This window comes from Eublepharis macularius, chromosome 6, assembly GCF_028583425.1.
Source record: "Eublepharis macularius isolate TG4126 chromosome 6, MPM_Emac_v1.0, whole genome shotgun sequence".
Classification (NCBI taxonomy): domain Eukaryota; kingdom Metazoa; phylum Chordata; class Lepidosauria; order Squamata; family Eublepharidae; genus Eublepharis; species Eublepharis macularius.
Window position 1 is genome coordinate 125460847 of NC_072795.1, and position 18044 is coordinate 125478890.

General features: G+C 44.7%; 1 protein-coding gene across 3 annotated transcripts in view; it reads left to right on the plus strand.

Moving 5' to 3' along the window:
• The window catches only part of NDST2 (N-deacetylase and N-sulfotransferase 2), a 175225-nt gene that overhangs the window by 77840 nt on the left and 79341 nt on the right, over positions 1 to 18044 (plus strand). The window contains exon 3 of one of the 3 annotated variants that reach the window (XM_054982345.1): positions 6336 to 6565. The exons of the other annotated variants lie outside the window; for them this stretch is intronic. The gene's annotated coding sequence lies outside the window, so the exon portion shown is untranslated. The remainder of the gene's footprint in view (positions 1 to 6335; positions 6566 to 18044) is intronic. 3 annotated transcript variants of the gene reach the window in all.

Consider the following 18044-nt stretch of genomic DNA (forward strand, 5'->3'; position numbering starts at 1 on the left):
ATTCTAAACCATTACATCTGAATCAAGCAACAGCCCGTTTACTGACTTCCGGTTTGGGATTCATGGAGGTCTAACGCAGCTCCATTTGCGGAGCTGACCGGACTGCCATTTTAACCGGCCGGAGGGGTGAAAATAGCCCGCGGCCGACTGCTCTCAGGCGGGGAGCAGGCAAAGAACGCTCAAGACCCTAGGGTGAGCTAGATCTCGGACGAGGGGGGGCTCTACTCAACGACTCTCCCCCCCGATCCTTGAGGTCCCACCTTGCGACGGGTCGGCTATAATCTCTGCGGCAGTTTCGGGGCCAATTCGGCTGGCATAAGACCTACATACCCAAGCTTCGATTGGGGAAGGAAGCTGAGAGGAGAATTTAAGATCGAAACAGCGATTACAACCCGAGAAAGGTGAAGAGAAGGTAAAGATGGCTATCTTTTGAAACGGGACAGATTGACAAAAACAGAGAGGAAAGAAAGTAGATTTTTAAACTGCAACAGACTAGTGAAAAGGAGGTGAAGACTCGGCAGGAGTTGTATTTTAAAAGAGACTAAGTTTAAAGAAGTTATTACAGAAATCGGACTATTGTTTTGAATACCTGTGGTTTTGGAGCTGTGGGAAAAAGACACCATCGCGAGACCTGCTGTGGGAAGACGGGAGACAGGAAGTGCGTAACAACAATAGAGTGGCTGGAGAGAAGCGGCCCTTGCCGAAGGACAGGAAGTAGGGAATCGCCATTTTTGAAAGGGGAAGGGTCGCGGCTTCAGCGGAAGAGGAAGTAGGCCATTTTGGATTACAATAACATAGAGAAACCATAGAGAAAAGACGCCCGACATTTTGGACACTTTAAAATTTAATTTTGGCAAAGATTGGGACATTTGAAAAAAGAAAAACGTTTAATTATACGCCACGGAGTTAAGGAAGAGAGCAGATTCGTGGGAGCGAGCTAAAGCAAGCCCCACGATGTCGAAAAAAGAGTGGCAATCGGCAATAGAAAATCTGGACAAAAAATTTGTAGACATGATGAAAGAACTTAAGGACACGAAATTGGAGCTTATTAAGGAGGTTAAAGAGGTTACACAGACAGTAAAGTCGGAGCTGTCAGAAGTGAAAAAAGGCATGGAAACGATTAGTAGTGAATTACAAGGAACGCAGCAGAGAGTTAAAACAGTAGAAGACGCGATGGAGAATTTAATAGACACGCAACAAACAGAGATGAGACTGGTGAAGGGGAGGATGTCAGTTGCAGAAGCTAAACACATGGAGAAGCAGCTTCGTTTTCGTGGTCTGCCAGAAGTGGAAGGGAAGTCAGCGCAAGAACAGATGACTGAGGTGTTGGCTGAATACCTGGGGAAGGAGGAGGAGGAAGTTGTGGCTATCCTAGATGTGGCGTACCGTGTGAACTCGAGAATTGCAACCCAGAGGAAACTACCAAGGGATGTGATTGTGCAGTTTACAACTAGAAACATGAAAGAGAGGATTGTGACAAAACAATTTCAAGATCCATTGGAGATTGATGGCAAGACGATCATCATAATGAAGGAACTGCCCAGATCAGTGTTATTGGACCGGAAAAAATATAAAGTGCTAATTCAGACTTTGAAGGACATGAATATCAGGTACAGATGGGAGTTACCGGAAGGAGTGTCCTTCGAGTTTGGAGGGGCAAAAAAACGCATCAGATCTGAGCGGGAGATGGAGCGATTTATTAAGGACAATGAAAAAGACTTACCAACAAAACTATGAATATGGAGTGTAAAGTATTATCTTGGAATGTAAATGGACTAAACTCACCGAATAAGAGGAAAAATATCTTTCATTGGCTACTAAAACAAAAATGTGATATTGTTTGTTTGCAGGAGACCCACATTAGAAAACAGGATGTAAAATATTTAAAATCTGGAAAATTGGGCAAAGAATTTGTAGCGGCCTCCAACAAGAAAAAAAGAGGAGTGGTGTTGTACATAAAAGAGGAGCTGCAGCCAAAATTTGTTATGAGAGATGTGGAAGCTAGATTTGTAGCAGTGGAATGTAATTGGAATTTAAAGAGAGTGTTGGTAGTCGGACTTTATGCACCTAACGGCGCAAAGGAAAGCTTCTTTGAGGATTTAAGGAGGCATTTAGACGATCTTGCATATGACCAGATAATTCTTGCTGGAGACTTCAATGGAGTGACAGATTTGGAACTAGACAAAAAGACTACAACAGCACAAAAGAAAAGAGGATTATTGCCAAAGCTTTTTTTTGAGTTGATTCAACAAGAGACTCTCGAAGATGTATGGAGGAGAGAATATCCTAAAACCAGACAGTTTACTTTTTATTCTGCAAGGCATCTTACATTATCAAGAATTGATATGATCTGGGCCTCAAAAGACTTAGCGTTATGGACTAAGGAGGTAGAAATAATGCCGATGGTAGGCTCAGATCACAACCCAATTATGTGGAAATTTGGAAAAAGGAGAAAAAGGAAAGCCTGGAGAATAAATGAGGACTTGTTACAGGAAAGAGAGAATATGGAAATATTGAGAAGAGAGACAAAGTTTTTCATACAATACAACGTGAATAAAGAAGTACCAACCAATAAAGTTTGGGATGCGTACAAGGCGGTTGTAAGGGGCATACTAATGGACTTAAATGGCAGAGCAAGGAAAAAGAAAGAGGAGAAAAGACAAGAGATTGAGGAGAAAATAAAAGCCAAAGAAGCACAGTTAAAAAAGAGACCAGGAAAAAAGAAAATATACCAGGAAATCAAAATTCTTCAAGAACAGCTAACAGCAATGAGTAACAAAGAATTGGAGTGGAACCTTAAAAGACTGAATCAAAAAGCGTTTGAGGGTGCTAATAAACCTGGGAAATATTTGGCATGGCAACTGAAGAAGAAAAGGGAAAAGAAAATAATAAATAAAATCTGTGAAGAAAATAAAACGTACTTGGAGCAGACTACCATTAGTAGAGCCTTTTATAAATTCTATGCTAAGCTGTATAATAAAAAAGAAGTAAACAAAGAATCAATAGCATCATATCTGGAGAAAACCAAACTTCCAGAAATCTCGGAAGCTTGGAGAAATAAGTTGAACAGTGAAGTAACTGATGAGGAAATAAGTAAGGCAATACAATCTGCAAATCTAGGAAAGGCGCCAGGGCCAGATGGACTTACGGCTAAATTTTATAAGACAATGGCCAATGAACTGGCACCATTCCTAAAAGAGGTGATGAATGGAGTTTTTAGGGATCAAAGGATTCCAGATACTTGGAGTGAAGCGAATATATCATTGATCCCAAAAGAGGGCCAAGATCTGACCAACGTGAAAAATTACAGACCTATATCACTACTTAACAATGATTATAAAATCTTTGCGAAGATATTGGCAGAGAGATTGAAGGGGTGGCTCTCGGAAGTTATAGAGGAGGAACAAGCAGGCTTTTTGCCAGACAGACAAATAAGAGACAATTTAAGGACAGTGATCAATGCTATTGAATATTATGACAAGCGGTGTGATAAAGAGGTTGGTTTCTTCTTTGTAGACGCTGAAAAAGCGTTTGACAATTTAAACTGGGACTTTATGTTTGCCACTATGGAAAAGCTACAACTGGGAGAAAGATTTGTCAAAGCAATTAAGGAAATTTATAGAGACCAGACTGCAGCAATTGTAGTGAATGATGAACTGACCAAGCAATTGACGATTAGTAAAGGAACAAGACAAGGTTGCCCGTTATCTCCATTGTTGTTCATTTTAGTATTGGAGATTCTGATGATACAAATACGACAAGATGAGGAAATACGAGGAATAAAAATAAAGGACTATTCATATAAGGTCAGAGCATTTGCAGATGACATAATGTTAATTGTAGAAGACCCACTGGAGAACATGCCAAAAGTGATAGATAAGATCAAGGAGTTTGGAGACTTGGCAGGTTTCTTCATTAATAAAAAGAAGTCAAAGATATTATGCAAAAACATGACTAAGCAGAAACAACAATTGTTAATGGAAACAACGGATTGTGAAGTAACCAGTAAGGTGAAATACTTGGGAGTTGAGCTGACTGCAAAAAATATAGATTTGTTCAAGAATAATTATGAAAAATTATGGACTCAGATAGAGAGAGACTTGATCAAATGGAATAGATTGAACTTGTCATGGTTGGGTAGGATTGCAGCAGTTAAGATGAATGTGTTACCAAGAGTAATGTTTTTGCTACAGACAATACCAATCATCAGAGACTCTAAACAATTTGAAAAATGGCAGAGGAAAATATCAGATTTTGTTTGGGCAGGCAAGAAGCCTCGAGTGAAAGTAAAAGTTTTACAAGATGCAAAGGAAAGAGGCGGAATGCAACTGCCCAACCTGAGACTTTATCACGATGCAATCTGCCTAGTTTGGTTAAAAGAGTGGATGACATTAAAGAATAAGAAACTATTAGCCCTAGAGGGATATAAAAAAATTTTTGGATGGCACGCATACCTATGGCATGACAAAGTGAAGGTCAACTCGATGTTCCTGCATCATTTTGTAAGGAGAAGTTTATACACAATCTGGAAGAAGTATAGAAATTACCTACAAGAAGGAACCCCCTTGTGGGTGGTTCCATATGAGGTGATAGACCCGAGAGCTGTTGATAATGAACAACAATGTTTAACGTACAAAGAAATAACTAAAATTGAAGTATCTAAACTTAGAATAAAGACGCAAGAGGAACTATCACCTAATTATGATTGGTTCCAGTATAGACAGATTAGAGACTTATACAATTCGGACTCTGCAAAAGGGGGCATACGAACAGAGAACTCGGAACTAGAGCAGACCCTTCTTAAAGAAGACAAGAAAACAATATCTAAGGTATACCAAGTACTGTTGAAATGGTATACTGAGGATGAGATAGTTAAAACACAGATGGTGAAATGGGCTATAAATTTCAATAAAGAAATAACAATGGAGGCATGGGAATACTTGTGGAAAACTACAATGAAGATAACGACATGTATTAATATTAAAGAGAACATTTACAAAATGATTTATCGTTGGTACATGACACCAAAGAAGATTGCACTAGGGAATTTGAATACTTCTAATAAATGCTGGAAATGTAAGAAACATGAGGGCTCCCTCTACCACATGTGGTGGTCGTGTGAGGTAGCTAGGCAGTACTGGGGGGAAATAATAAGAGAAATGAGTGAAATTTTACAGTTTCAAATAAATAAGAACCCAGAACTCCTGCTACTAAACTTAGGAATGGAGGGAATTCCAGCCCATCACAGGACGTTGATATTTTATATGACAGCAGCAGCTAGACTTTTGTATGCGCAAAAATGGAAAGTACAAGAAGTGCCAACTATTGAAGATTGGACTTACAAATTGCTGTATATGGCTGAAATGGACAAGATGACAAGAAAATTGAGAGATCTGGACTCAGGGCAGTTCAACACAGACTGGGAGAAGCTGAAACAATACCTGGAGAAGAAATGGGAGGTGGGAGGAAAACTGTGGCAGTTTGAGAACTACTGAAGTATAATAAAAGTATAAAAGAGAGGGGTGACTTTACCGGGGGAGGAAGAGAAATGTGAATTTATAAGCAGTTAGATTAATAGATTGATATATATATAGATATGTATAGGTTAACTGATAGAATATTGATAGAGAATAATTAATGATAAGGTTTAAACATGAGGATTGAGCAACTAACAATATTTTCTTTCTTTGATAAGATTTATATGCACCAAACTGAATGCATAGAAGAGTTAAATTGACTGACTATGTGATGAGCTATATAGAATTACCATAAAAAGATGAAATGAGTAATATATAGAGAACAAATCAAATTGTTTGATTTGTTTGATTCAAATGTGGGAAATCTTTATGGTTTATGATATATAGGTTTATGATATATAGAAATATTTAAAATTGGAAAATGGGATAAATTGTTTATCTAAAGACGTACAGTTTGGGTGTATAATAAGTAAAGGAGTTAAAGATGCACTGCTTAATATAATGGAGAATGTATATCTGTTTTAGACAGAGGAATTTAATAGAAGTAAGGGAAAAGGGACAGAGGGGGGGAAAGCTGTTGGAAGTCAACAAAAGGGGGGGAAAGGGAGGGGGTTAGAAATGAAAAATTTGGGGAAAATTGAATGTAATGTAAAAATAATAATATTCTAACCCAATAAAAAACTTTTCTAAAAAAAAAAAAAAAAAGCAACAGCCCGTTTACTGTGTGTGTGGTTCCCACTTCCCTTCTCTTATCCTGAAGTCTGAAGTCTGCTTACTGTATGCTTTAAAGTTCAAAAATATATTCTGAAATGACATATTTTAGATAAATAACCACAGTCTTCTGTTTTGGACACTTAGGTCTTGGAACAAAGACTGTGCCTAGAGCCAAGCAGATTTGAAACCTGAACAGCACCTCGGTGTCAGCAGAGAGGCAGCAGTCGCCCGCATGGCTTTCCTGTGCAGGGTCCCCTTCAGATGGGACTGGCAAGCGCATCTTGACCCATGACAAAGTGACTGCGTTGGCTGACTGTGTGTGTGGGGCGTCCCAAGTGTATGTGAGAAGTTTGCCTGAAGAATCACATTTACAGGTAAACAGGTTTAAGATTTTCCCACCTAATCTGTTGAACTTCAGAGGTATAAGTGCGCTGTATGTTTTGTGGGGAATGGCCCTGCGAGAATGGAGACTTCTGTGACTACGATCTAGCATCAGGATTATATGGAGGTTTGCCTTGCTCTTCCCCTCAATGCTTTTACACTGTTGCATTAGCCTACTGTCATTTTAAAGGATTTCCTTCTGGACAAAATAGCTATCTAGGTCTTTTAAAGTAATAATGGCCCCAAAGGGCAAAAATCAGAAACTATGCAAAAAAAAAAAAGTGCCATCTCAAAGGCTAACTCCTGTGAAGATCAAGAAAAGAGACGCTTCGTTATAGTAAAAAAAAATGGCTTGTTGTTTAATTGGGGAATCATCTAAAGGAAGCTCTTGGAAATCTACATTAATGTATTTGAAGCACTCTGAGTGCTGGACAGCTTTTTCTTTACTCAGCGGTAATGGAAGATCCCAGAAGGCAGAGTACCAACTGGCTTGCTAGTAACATACTGCTGATTGGTTTTCCTGTATCCATTTAAATATTTATACTGTAATAGAGGAAATGGACGGATTCCAAAGCATAAATCTGGAACTTGTCTTGCCCCCCCCCTTTCCCCCTCCTCCAATAGTTCTTTGAAGGGTTCGTTTCCTTTAATGTTTTTGGACATGCTGGAACAACACTTCTGAGAAGTGCAAAACCCATGTGGAGGGAAGTTCCAAAGGCAACAGTGAACAGGAATCTGGTCTCCCACAAAATCCATTCAGCTTTCAGATATGTGCTTTGACAGTAATTCTTGATGGAGGGGAAATAAGAGTCCAGATTTGTCAGGTAGAACCCCAAAGTACCATTGGAATACTTTGGCACCATTTTGCCGGAGATTGTGGCATCCAGCTAGCCCATTGTAACAATTTGGTTGTTGTTGACATAATAACCCCTTACGTAGTCACATAATGCAACACGTGTTTACACTCTGGAATTTAAAAAATGGTTTTCAATGATCAAAGTTAAACATTAACTTGAACGGAGTTAAGCAGTTCCTGTAGGGTCCTACTTCTTTCTGGTCATCCTTTGAATCTGTTTTCCTCCTCTAGATCGTTATCTAACAGCTTGTTGTTATTTTCAGTGCTCTTTATGAACAAATTACTTCATCTTGTTGTGTTCTCCTCAATTAAACTGGTGAACACGTTCAAACAGTTCAGTAACTTTTTGAATTATAATTTATGTTCACTGAAACCATGCACTTAATTCCTTTATTGAGACCAGCTACAATGACATCAATGTGTACAAAATATTTTGAGTTCACCAGAACTCTTCCTTAGACTAGTTGTTATAAAATTTAAAGGGGATGGGTATTAAAGGGGATGGGAATTCTAGTCCATGATTGTAAAGGTCTTCTCTCGTGGCATCTCTTTGCTGAATGCCAGGGCAATAAGATTTACATTGGAGGTTCGATGTAGGTTGCACTGTTGTTCCTCTGGACAAGAGAGACAAAAACTGTATCTCCATTGGAATTACAAAGGCCAGCCGTTGTCCTTTAATCTCTCTGACTCCCAAGAAGATACACAGATCCCTTAGTCATAGATCCAGAGGAGTTAGCCGTGTTAGTCTGTAGTAGCAAAATTGAAAAGATTCTAGTAGCATCTTTAAGACTAACCAACTTCATCATGCATCTGACAAAGAGAACTGTGGTTCTCGAAAGCTTATGCTACAGTGTGGTGTAGTGGTTAAGAGTGCGGGACTCTAATATGGAGAGCTGGGTTTGATTCCCCACTCCTCCACTTGAAGCCAGCTGGGTGACCTTGGGTCAGTCACAGCTCTCTCAGCCCCACCCACCTCACAGGGTGTTTTGTTGTGGGGATAATAATGACATACTTTGTAAACCGCTCTGAGTGGGTGTTAAGTCATCCTGAAGGGTGGTATATAAATCGAATGTTATTATTATTATTAAAGGTGCTACTGGACCCTTTTCGACAGATCCCTTAAAGGGCAAAAAGTGCCCTTTTCAACCCTTGTTTCTCCCTTCCATGTTGCGTCCACCCGCCAGTGGGCCCCTTCCAGGAGATTCCAAATGCAAGTAAAGATATATTTTGAAACAGTAAATGGGAAAGTTTAAGCACGTCCTCCCAGTCCTGCTGCTCAAAATACCCTATTCCCAAGCTGATTCTATGTTTTTAAAAATAATCCCTTCCTTTATAAACATGTGCATTACACTGGGTCTGAAACAGATAACAGACTGTGTTCTCTAGCTGTACTGCTTCACAGTGCTCAAGCTCTCCAGCTGAACTTTCAGTTTGGCCTCAGTTGAGCTCATATCTTTATTTTGGAACACTAGTGTATGTTGCTTCTTTGCTTTAGTTAAATGCTAGCCAGATGGCTAGTTACTAAGAGGAGTTTTCATATTGCAAAGAAAATAGTTTAAGTGATTATTGAACAAGGATCTTTGTATGGCAGCCATTACCTACAGTTGGGGTTGCCAACATATGGTCTGCAGATCACAGTCAACCTATGTCAGGTTGCCAAATTGAATATACAGCAAAGCTTCTGTGCTTTTGTTAGCGTGTATAAAAAGATGGAATCCAGCAGGCGCAGCTTTTCACATCGCTGCAGTGCCAAGGTGCAAGGAGCTGTATTTGCTCGCCCTTTCCTTTTGGCACTGCTTTTCAATCTAGATTCACTGCCAAATTTCTAGCACTTGTGGTTTGTACAAACAAGTATCAACATTTTGAAACCATAGTTTTGAAGTAAGTGAGGGAGGGGGGCAGGTTTGTTAAAATCCCAGTCTAATTGTTTTGTGAGCCTGATGGGTCTGTGTTGGCTGCGTCTACTTAAGAAATACCTTGTAGTACAAAATTGCTGAAAACATCTGCTTGTGGAGAGGCAATGAAAAGCCAAACTAAACGTTAGGGAGGCCAGAACAAAAAAGAGCAAGTATGATAATGTCATTGTATAAATCCTGATGGGGAAAAAAGCCAAGGCGTTTTAACATCCAACAACCAACTGCGTTGAGTTTTGGTGGGAGATGGGAGAGGAGATATTGTGGAATAGGCAGGGGATCCAATAGGGAATTAAGAGTACTGTTTAGACAGGCAGGAATTAGGTGTTATTTCTACATTTAAAAAGTGAAATCTTAATGCTTGTCTGGTTATCGTTTCCACATTTGAGCCTCTTACTTTGTAACCACTAAGCATAGAGCACTTCCCAGCTCTGGAAACTTGTGTCATTTATCATACTAGAGTGTGAATGCATGCTTACAAATTAACCAAACTCAAGTGTGTTTGTTATCCTTGACTCCTTTGTTTCTGTCAGTCGGTATAACCCTCAGCAGACTATAAGACCTAGGGGGAACCAGTCCTGATGCGTATCTGCTGTGCTCTCTGTTTTAAGGATTAAGTGATCCTGTATAAAGGAAAATGAAAAGAAAAACTCTTTGCTTCACACTCATAATGCTCAGGGTGGACCTTTTAAGAGAAAAGGAGGCTGTGGGTCATGAGGTGCTTCACAACCCTCCAGCCTAGGATGCCAGGTCCCCCTACCCCCCCTCCTGGGCAGGAGGTTAGAGGTCTGGCACCTACCTTCTGATGTTCCTCCCTCACGCACTTGTTCTGTGCACGCACGCTCCTAGCCTGCGTGATGATGTCACTTCCCAGAAGTGATGTCATTGCACAGGCCATGTGCTGCCCTAGGAGTACTCCGCACTCTGCAAGGGGCCGAATCAGGCCTGATTCAGCCCAGTTTGGGCCCACATCAGGCTGCTGCGGGCACAGGAGCGTGTCTCGCCGCCTGGGAGCATGCCCTGGAAGGTGCTTTCCCCTGCCCTCAGCGGGGAACTGGCAACCTTACTCCAGCCTGAGGCAATTCTTTGAGGACAGTTAAACTGAAAAAGTGAAAGGCTTGGATTAGGCATTCTAACAATACTATGTCCAAGCAGGCCAATGTACAAACAATAGCAGCAAAAAGAAATCACCGAACAGCTAAAAATGAAGAAGCAAACATTAACACTTGCACAAATTGGGAATGGGCTGGATATTTCTATCTTTTTTTTTTTTTTTTAGAGGAAGAAAAGCAAATTTACTGAATATCTGCTGGCAATGAGTTAAGATAAATGTTAACTTTTAGTGCAGCATTTTCTTTTTACTGTTCCCAGCAGGATTGTAATTGATTTTGGGAAGAGAACAGCCCTTTATATTACGGAAGCTTTGCTCATGTTCTTCATCCTCTTTTTAAAGACCTTCAAAGCCCGCCGTGTGTTCATTATTGTTGAGAAGGCTGGAGAAAGGCTATTTCTAGAGAAGAGCTGAATCATCCTGAGCTTATTCAGAACTGGGCACAGGAAAATGGAGTGATTGGGTGTTAGCTTGGCTTGTTCGGTGCCCTGTTCTTAGCGTTGAATGCCTCATAACGGGGTAGGAGGCATTGTGTAACCGCTACTACCCTCCTCCTTGTTCCTCCTGGACCACATTTACTGAGGTTGCTACAGTATCGGCCTTGTGATGGTGGCCAGGAGGCAAATGGACCCCTGCCTCCCAGCCCCTCCACAGTACCCCAGAGCACTTTGCAAAATGCTGCCCTTGGGCTGCCTGACACTCAGACATGTCCTGGTGTACACAGAGTTCTGGCACCCTATATGCCACAGAAACAGTATGCAAGGTGCCAAGGAAAGCAGGGAGGTGGGCAGAGATTCTCTAGGTACTCCCTGGCTGTTGCAAGCTTGGTACAGCAGCAGACACCATGGTAAGTGTGGTTGGCAGGGAAGAGAAAGGACAAGAGTTTTTCTCTGGTTCGGATGTACAAGCCAAAGCAGAGAAGAATTTGAGAGCTTTAATACTTATGTTTGTATTGAACATTGCAAGGTGCTGAAGCTCATCTTCCCAAGTACAGGAAATGTGAGCTTGGATGGCCTCTCTGGTTATTTCCAAGAAGGTTCTTCAGTGATAATGGCAGCCATTTATTCATCCAGCCTCTGCCCCTCTTCAGCTGGTGTGTGCACCCCCTGTGTCATAGCCTGGAACTTTCTAGATCGATCTAGGAGTTACTTTGCTCTTCGGATTAGCTGGCCATAGGAATGAATGTGTCATTTGTAAAAGTCTGATTAAATTGGTGGGGCAGGGGGTTAAAAAAGGAAGGCCGGCAGATGGATGTCCATAGATTATTTTAAGATGTATGAGATGCCGAATTAATGACTGACTCATTCGGTGTTCTAATGGAAGTGTTGCGAGAGAGATTTACAGGTAGGCAACCCAATCAATTGCATTTTGTGGCTGCTGTGCTTAGACGAAGACAAGCAAATCCATTAGGAGGGCTGATAAATAAAGCAAATGGGTGGGGTGCTGCATAGGAGAGATGCAGGTTATGTATGACTGCATATTTGAATCAGACTACGGCAAAGTGGTTTGAGATCTGACTCAAGTGCGCAACCTCTGTGCCAGTGTAGAATGTGGGATGCAGTTTTTTTGATGTGAGAGGTCACGGAAAGCGGTGATACGGTTTCCCACACTTACATCCTTAGGTGATATAGGGGGCAGTCCTATGCCAGTCAGAAGTAAGTCCCATATTATTCAATGGGGCTTACTTCCAAGAAAGCGCCATTATCAGGGCTTTTTTTCTGGGAAAAGAGGTGGTGGAACTCAGTGGGTTGCCATCAGAGAAATAGTCACATGGCTGGTGGCCCCGCCCCCTGATCTCCAGACAGAGGGGAGTTTAGATTGCCCTCTGCGCCGCTCAGCGCCACGGAGGGCAATCTCAACTCCCCTCTGTCTGGAGATCAGGGGGCGGGGCCACCAGCCATGTGACCATTTTCAAGAGGTTCCAGAACTCCGTTCTCCTGCGTTCCCCCTGGAAAAAAGCCCTGGCCATTATGACTGCTGCTATATTCCTGCTAGAAAAGAGGGGGATGGAAGAAACAAATGGGCAAGGAGGGCCATTCTTTTGTGTTCCCAAGGGCCATTTTTTTTTAATTTCACTTTTTCTGGTGCAAAAGAAAAAGGAAATAGGGAGGTAAATTGAAAAAAATCCCTCATGGAATAATTCCTCTTTTTGAATGTTCTCTTTTACAGCAATGTTTTAATATATAATTTTAGCTGGCCTTTACTCCTTTACTCCCAAATGATTTCTAATAAATATGTGGGACAGTCTTTAGTATTGAGCAATTACAATTCCCATTTTCTCCAGACGTCTACAACTCTTAAATTCTCACACCTGCATTGGTCATCTTCTGCATCTTCTAAAAATACTGGTCTGTTTTTTGAAATATGCACATCAAATCAAGAAACCACCTAACACGTGAAAGCGTAAAGAAGCATTATTCAACCCAAGCAAACCTTCAGTTCTCTGGAGTTTATTGAGGTAAAAATGACAGAAATTAATCTTTCAGAAATTAATTCTACTTGGGAAAGGAAAACTAGCATGGGACTATTGCAGATATTTCAGTTATTGTTTCAATGGCAGGATATGGGGTTTTGTCTAAAGTTACTGTGAAGCTGTTTGTGATTGTTCACTACCCGAAATATCAATGCTGTTATAAAATGTAAGTCTCTATCCAGATTCACTAACACTTATGCAATTAGGCTAGAGGCAGATGCTGATTTTTTTTCTCTTGGGAATACAAGAGAATTGGAAGCAGTATGAAAGAGGGGTCATTGTTTGCCAAGAGCATATCCATTTCACTGTGCCTGCATTTATTTTTATTTTATAAAATTTTTATTCTGCTCTCCCCACAAGCGGGCTCAGAGTAGATCACAAAATACAATAAAAACAATAACCACATGGTAGCATAGATTAAAGCATCAGTTCCCATTCCAATTCCAAGTCCAATCTGTCAATAAAATCTATTTAAAACAGCCTTGCACATGCTGCACAAGCCACCAGGCATGAAACAGATCCATGGGGCAGGGTGGCCAGCTACCAGATGAAATCAGCCTATGGGGACAACACACACACACCCCTGGCAGGAGGCCGGTTTGGTGGCCTGCCCGCCTCAACCACCATATGCCTGGTGGAACATCTCAGTCTTGCAGGCCCAGCAGAAAGATAATAAATCCAACTGGGCCCGGGTTTCCACAGACGGAAATTCCCACCAGATTGGTGCCAGGGCCGAAAAAGGCCCGGCCCTAGTCGAGGCAAGGCAAACCTCCCTAGGGCCAGGGACCACCAGTAGATGTTTGTGTGCTGAACGGAGCAGCTTCCAGGGAACATATGGTGAGAGGCAGTCTCGCAGGTATGCCGGTCCCAGTCCACGAAGGGCTTTAAAGGTAGTGGACAAGTCTTGCGTGTTTTTGTATTCCGCTTCTGGATAATGCTGCTGACGGTATCAAGAGGGGGCTGCTTTTTTAAAAGCTGTTTTTGTTTACCATGATGTCCATTGCTTCTGTTTTCCACTCTATCCCCATTTTCTCTTTTGGCAAAAACTAAAGGTATTCTTTGAGTACCTGACAATGCAGCAGCTCCTCTATAACACTGGATATAGTTGGTAGTTATTCCTTTAGTAGAACTAAAAGTTTAGATTTCATGAATATAGCAACATAGAAAAGAGTCCAGGAGCACCTGGATGCATCTGACGAAGCATCTGACGAAGAGAACTGTGGTTCATCTTCGTTCTTCTGTGCCTCCACACATGGGGACTGCGCAGGCGCAGGCCAGCCGCCGGAGAATTTTCCATAGCTTCTATAGCTCCGAAGGGGCCGTTCGTCGCGCGCCTCAGCGACCGTTTTCCCGCCCAAACGGTCACGTGCTCCTCCAGCGACCAACGGCCCCTTCCCTCAGTTCTCTTCTTGCCGCCGCTGGGAGAGAACGTTAGCTTCGTTGCTCTGCGCTTATTACTTGTGATTGATCTTCTGGTTTATTTGGACATCGGTTTGGACTTCGGACTTCGCTTTTGGATACTGATTTGGACGGTAATTAACGGACGGTTTCTGACTCGGACTGGTTGACCTCTCTTATTTGCGCGCCCCTGAAGATGGCCTCAAAGGCGCTCTTCAAGCGTTGCCTGAAGTGCCATACTAAAATGGCACAGACCGATGGCCACGACCAGTGCCTTTTTTGTCTGGGGGAGACCCACAATGTGACCGCCTGTAAGATCTGTCAGGGGTTCACGCATAAGGCCCGTCAGGATCGGCAGGCCCGGCTGAATTCCTCCCTCTGGAAAGCGGTCATGTCAACAGCAACACCGCTGCCCTCCCCCAAGGCTGGCCCAAGCCCCTCTGTCGGAGGGCGCTCGAGGGCGGGTTCTGTGTCCTCCGCTCGGTCTGCACGCCCCGCAAGTGCCGCAGCGTCGAAGACAACCTCTCCAGCGCAGGGTTCGGCGAGGCCGCCCCGAAGCGCATCTTCCACCGCGTCGGATCCGAGAGCTGCCGCCTCGGGACCGAAGATCGTGGTTCCGAGCCCTCGGTCGGAACCGACGACTGGGTCGATTCCGGTGGCTAAGCCGCGCTCGTCATCATCCAGGGCTGCGTCGGTACCGAGATCTTCTTCAGAGCCACCTGCAAAGAAGAAGAAGACCAAACACCGTCATCGCTCTCCACGCTCGGTTCCGACGGAGGAGGTCATCCTGATTCCACGCACTCCGTCTCCTCACCTGGGCTCTCCGGTTCCGGAGGATGTGCCGGACCCGGGCGCGTTCGAGGTTGTACCATCGGCACCTTCCCCAGTAGCTGATCCAGGCCCGCCTCCGAGTCGGCGGGATCGGTCGTCTTCTGGTCACCGCTCACCAGCAGCTGCTTCCAGTCGTGAGCGACGTCGGTCCGAGGAGGGGAGTGTCGGTTCCGGGCGATCGTTGGCCTCCCGTCATCGTCAAGCTTCGGATCTGCCTCCCGCTTTCCATTGCCAATGGGAAGGGGCTCCTGGTTTCGCATACTCGGAACCGAGGCCCTCGACCTCTAGGCAGGCATGGTTCCCTCCGCCGGCCCGGGGAGAGGAATCGCACAGTTCCGAAGGGGAGGACGTCGGCAGCGTCGGAGAGTACGGTTCCGAGTCCTGTTCCGAACCTTCGCCAGACGACAACGTGGCGCCGAGCAGTAGTTCTCCATATGAAGATTTGAGAATCTACGCAGATCAGATGGCTCGGATGGCTCAAGCTTTGGAAATGGATATCTCCTCAGCTGTTCCCCAAACCAAGGACAAGCTGCTCAGGAGGGTCTATGCTGACAATCCTGCAACCGTTGGCTTCCCTATGCTTGAAGGGATAGAGGAAATTGTCGAGAAGGTGTGGAAGGTGCCCTGTGACCAACCTGCCACCTCGAGGAGGATTGAGCAGCTTTATAAGATTAAACAGGGCACCTGGCCATCATTGTTGAAGCACCCTCCGCCTTCATCGCTCGTCACGGAGGAGTTCCAGTCTCGCCGCTCTGGAGCACCCTCAGCACCACCTGACAAGGAGGGGAGGAAGCTAGATGCCCTAGGTAGACGGCAGTATTCCATCGCGTCCCTAGGGTTGAGGATTGCCAACTACCAGACGATTATGGCTGGGTACCAACTCTACCTTTGGGAGAAGTTGGCATCCTATGTTGGCATCCTCCCCCCTGAACAGAAGGCAGTGGTGTCGCTCCTGCAGACAGAAGCTGTCCGCCTGTCGAAACAACAGCTAAATGCAGGGAGCCATGCGGCCGACACGGCAGCTCGTGGGATGACTTCCGCCATCGTCCTCCGACGCCACTCATGGCTGCGGTCTACGGCCCTTTCCCAGGAAGTGAGGTCCCGGGTGGAAGGCTTACCTTTCGAAGGGGAGTCACTGTTCTCCGCGTCCACCGATGAGGCCTTAAAGAAAAAGAAAGAGGACAGGCAGACGGCACGGTCCTTGGGCCTAGCTCCCACGGACAAACCCGCCTACAAGCCACGGTACGCTCCCAGGTACGGCCCTTACCACTACCAGGGCAGGTACCAGCAGCAGCGGCCGAGTTACCAACCGTTCCCGGCTTATCAACAGCGGCACTACCCTCCTCAGCAACAGCCCAAGAGGCGTAGGCCGTTCAAACCTCGTTCCTCGCAGCCTCCGTCCCAACAGAAGGAGCAGCAGGGCCCGGGGAGGCAGTACTGACGGGTCAACCCAGCCGTACCACCGAACTTCTCGGACAGACTGAGGCCATTCCTCTCGGAGTGGGAGTCAATAACATCTGACTCATGGGTCTTAACTATTGTTGAGAAGGGGTACGGGCTGGAATTCATTGAACTGCCGAGATGCTGTTCACCGCTGACCGCTGTCAATAACACTATGGCCGAGCTGGACACTGAAATAACATCGCTCTTGGCCAAGGGAGCTATAGAGGAGGTGCCCTATGAAGGCTCTGTGAAGGGGTTCTTCTCCAGGTTCTTCCTAGTCCCCAAAAAGGACGGGGGGTTGCGTCCCATTCTGGACTTGCGAGGCCTTAATGCCTATTTGAGGGTGACTAAATTTAAAATGGTAACGTTGGCAACTGTGCTTGCCCTGCTCAGGAAGGGGGACTGGTTTGCGGTCCTGGATTTGAAGGACGCATATTTTCATGTGGGGATACGTGAGGAACATAGGAAATACCTGAGTTTTGTCTACCGGCAAAGGGTTTTTCGATACAAGGTGCTCCCCTTTGGCCTGTCCACTGCCCCACGGGTGTTCACTAAGTGTGTTGCTCCTGTGGTCTCCTTCCTTCGGGAGCAGGGTTGCTCAATTTTTCCGTACCTTGATGACTGGCTCATCGTGGCTGAGTCTGAGCCCAGATTAGCCCAGGACCTTGATCTGGTGCTTACCACATGCGACCGATTGGGCCTCGTGGTTAATCTAGAAAAATCTAAATTGGTTCCCAGTCGTACGGTCTCCTACATTGGTGCACTCCTGGACTCTGTGAAGGGTAAGGCTCTGCTCCCCCAGGAGAGGGCTAGGTCCCTAAAGGGTCTTGTGTCCATGTTTAAGAGGAACCGTTTTCAACCGGTACGCACTATCCAGTGCTTGCTGGGCCATATGGCTGCTGCTACTTCTGTAATCCCCCTCGCCAGGCTGCATTTGCGGCCTCTCCAGAACTGGTTTGTACGAAGGTATGATGCTTTTCAGCACCCTCCGTCCCTCAAGCTCTCCGTTCCTAGGAGCATACTGTCCTCGTTGGATTGGTGGCTGTCTGAGGGCAATTTATTTGGAGGTTTCCCTTTCGGTTATCAACATCCTGACATCACGGTGACCACTGATGCCTCTCTGCTGGGATGGGGGGCTTACTGTGGGGATGTCTGTGTCCAGGACGTCTGGACTGAAGGTGAAAAGGCGCTCCATATCAATGTTTTGGAACTAAGAGCCATTCGTTTTGCGCTTGTGTCCCTTACAGCTCTGCTGCGAAATCGTCACGTGTTGGTACAGACAGACAACACCACTGCCATGTACTACGTGAACCGGCAAGGGGGCACAGCGTCCATGACTCTCTGCCGGGAAGCCACGCTCACCTGGCAGTGGGCGGTCAAGAATGGCGTCACTCTGCGAGCCATACATGTGGCTGGGTCAGACAACGATCGGGCGGACGCCCTGAGC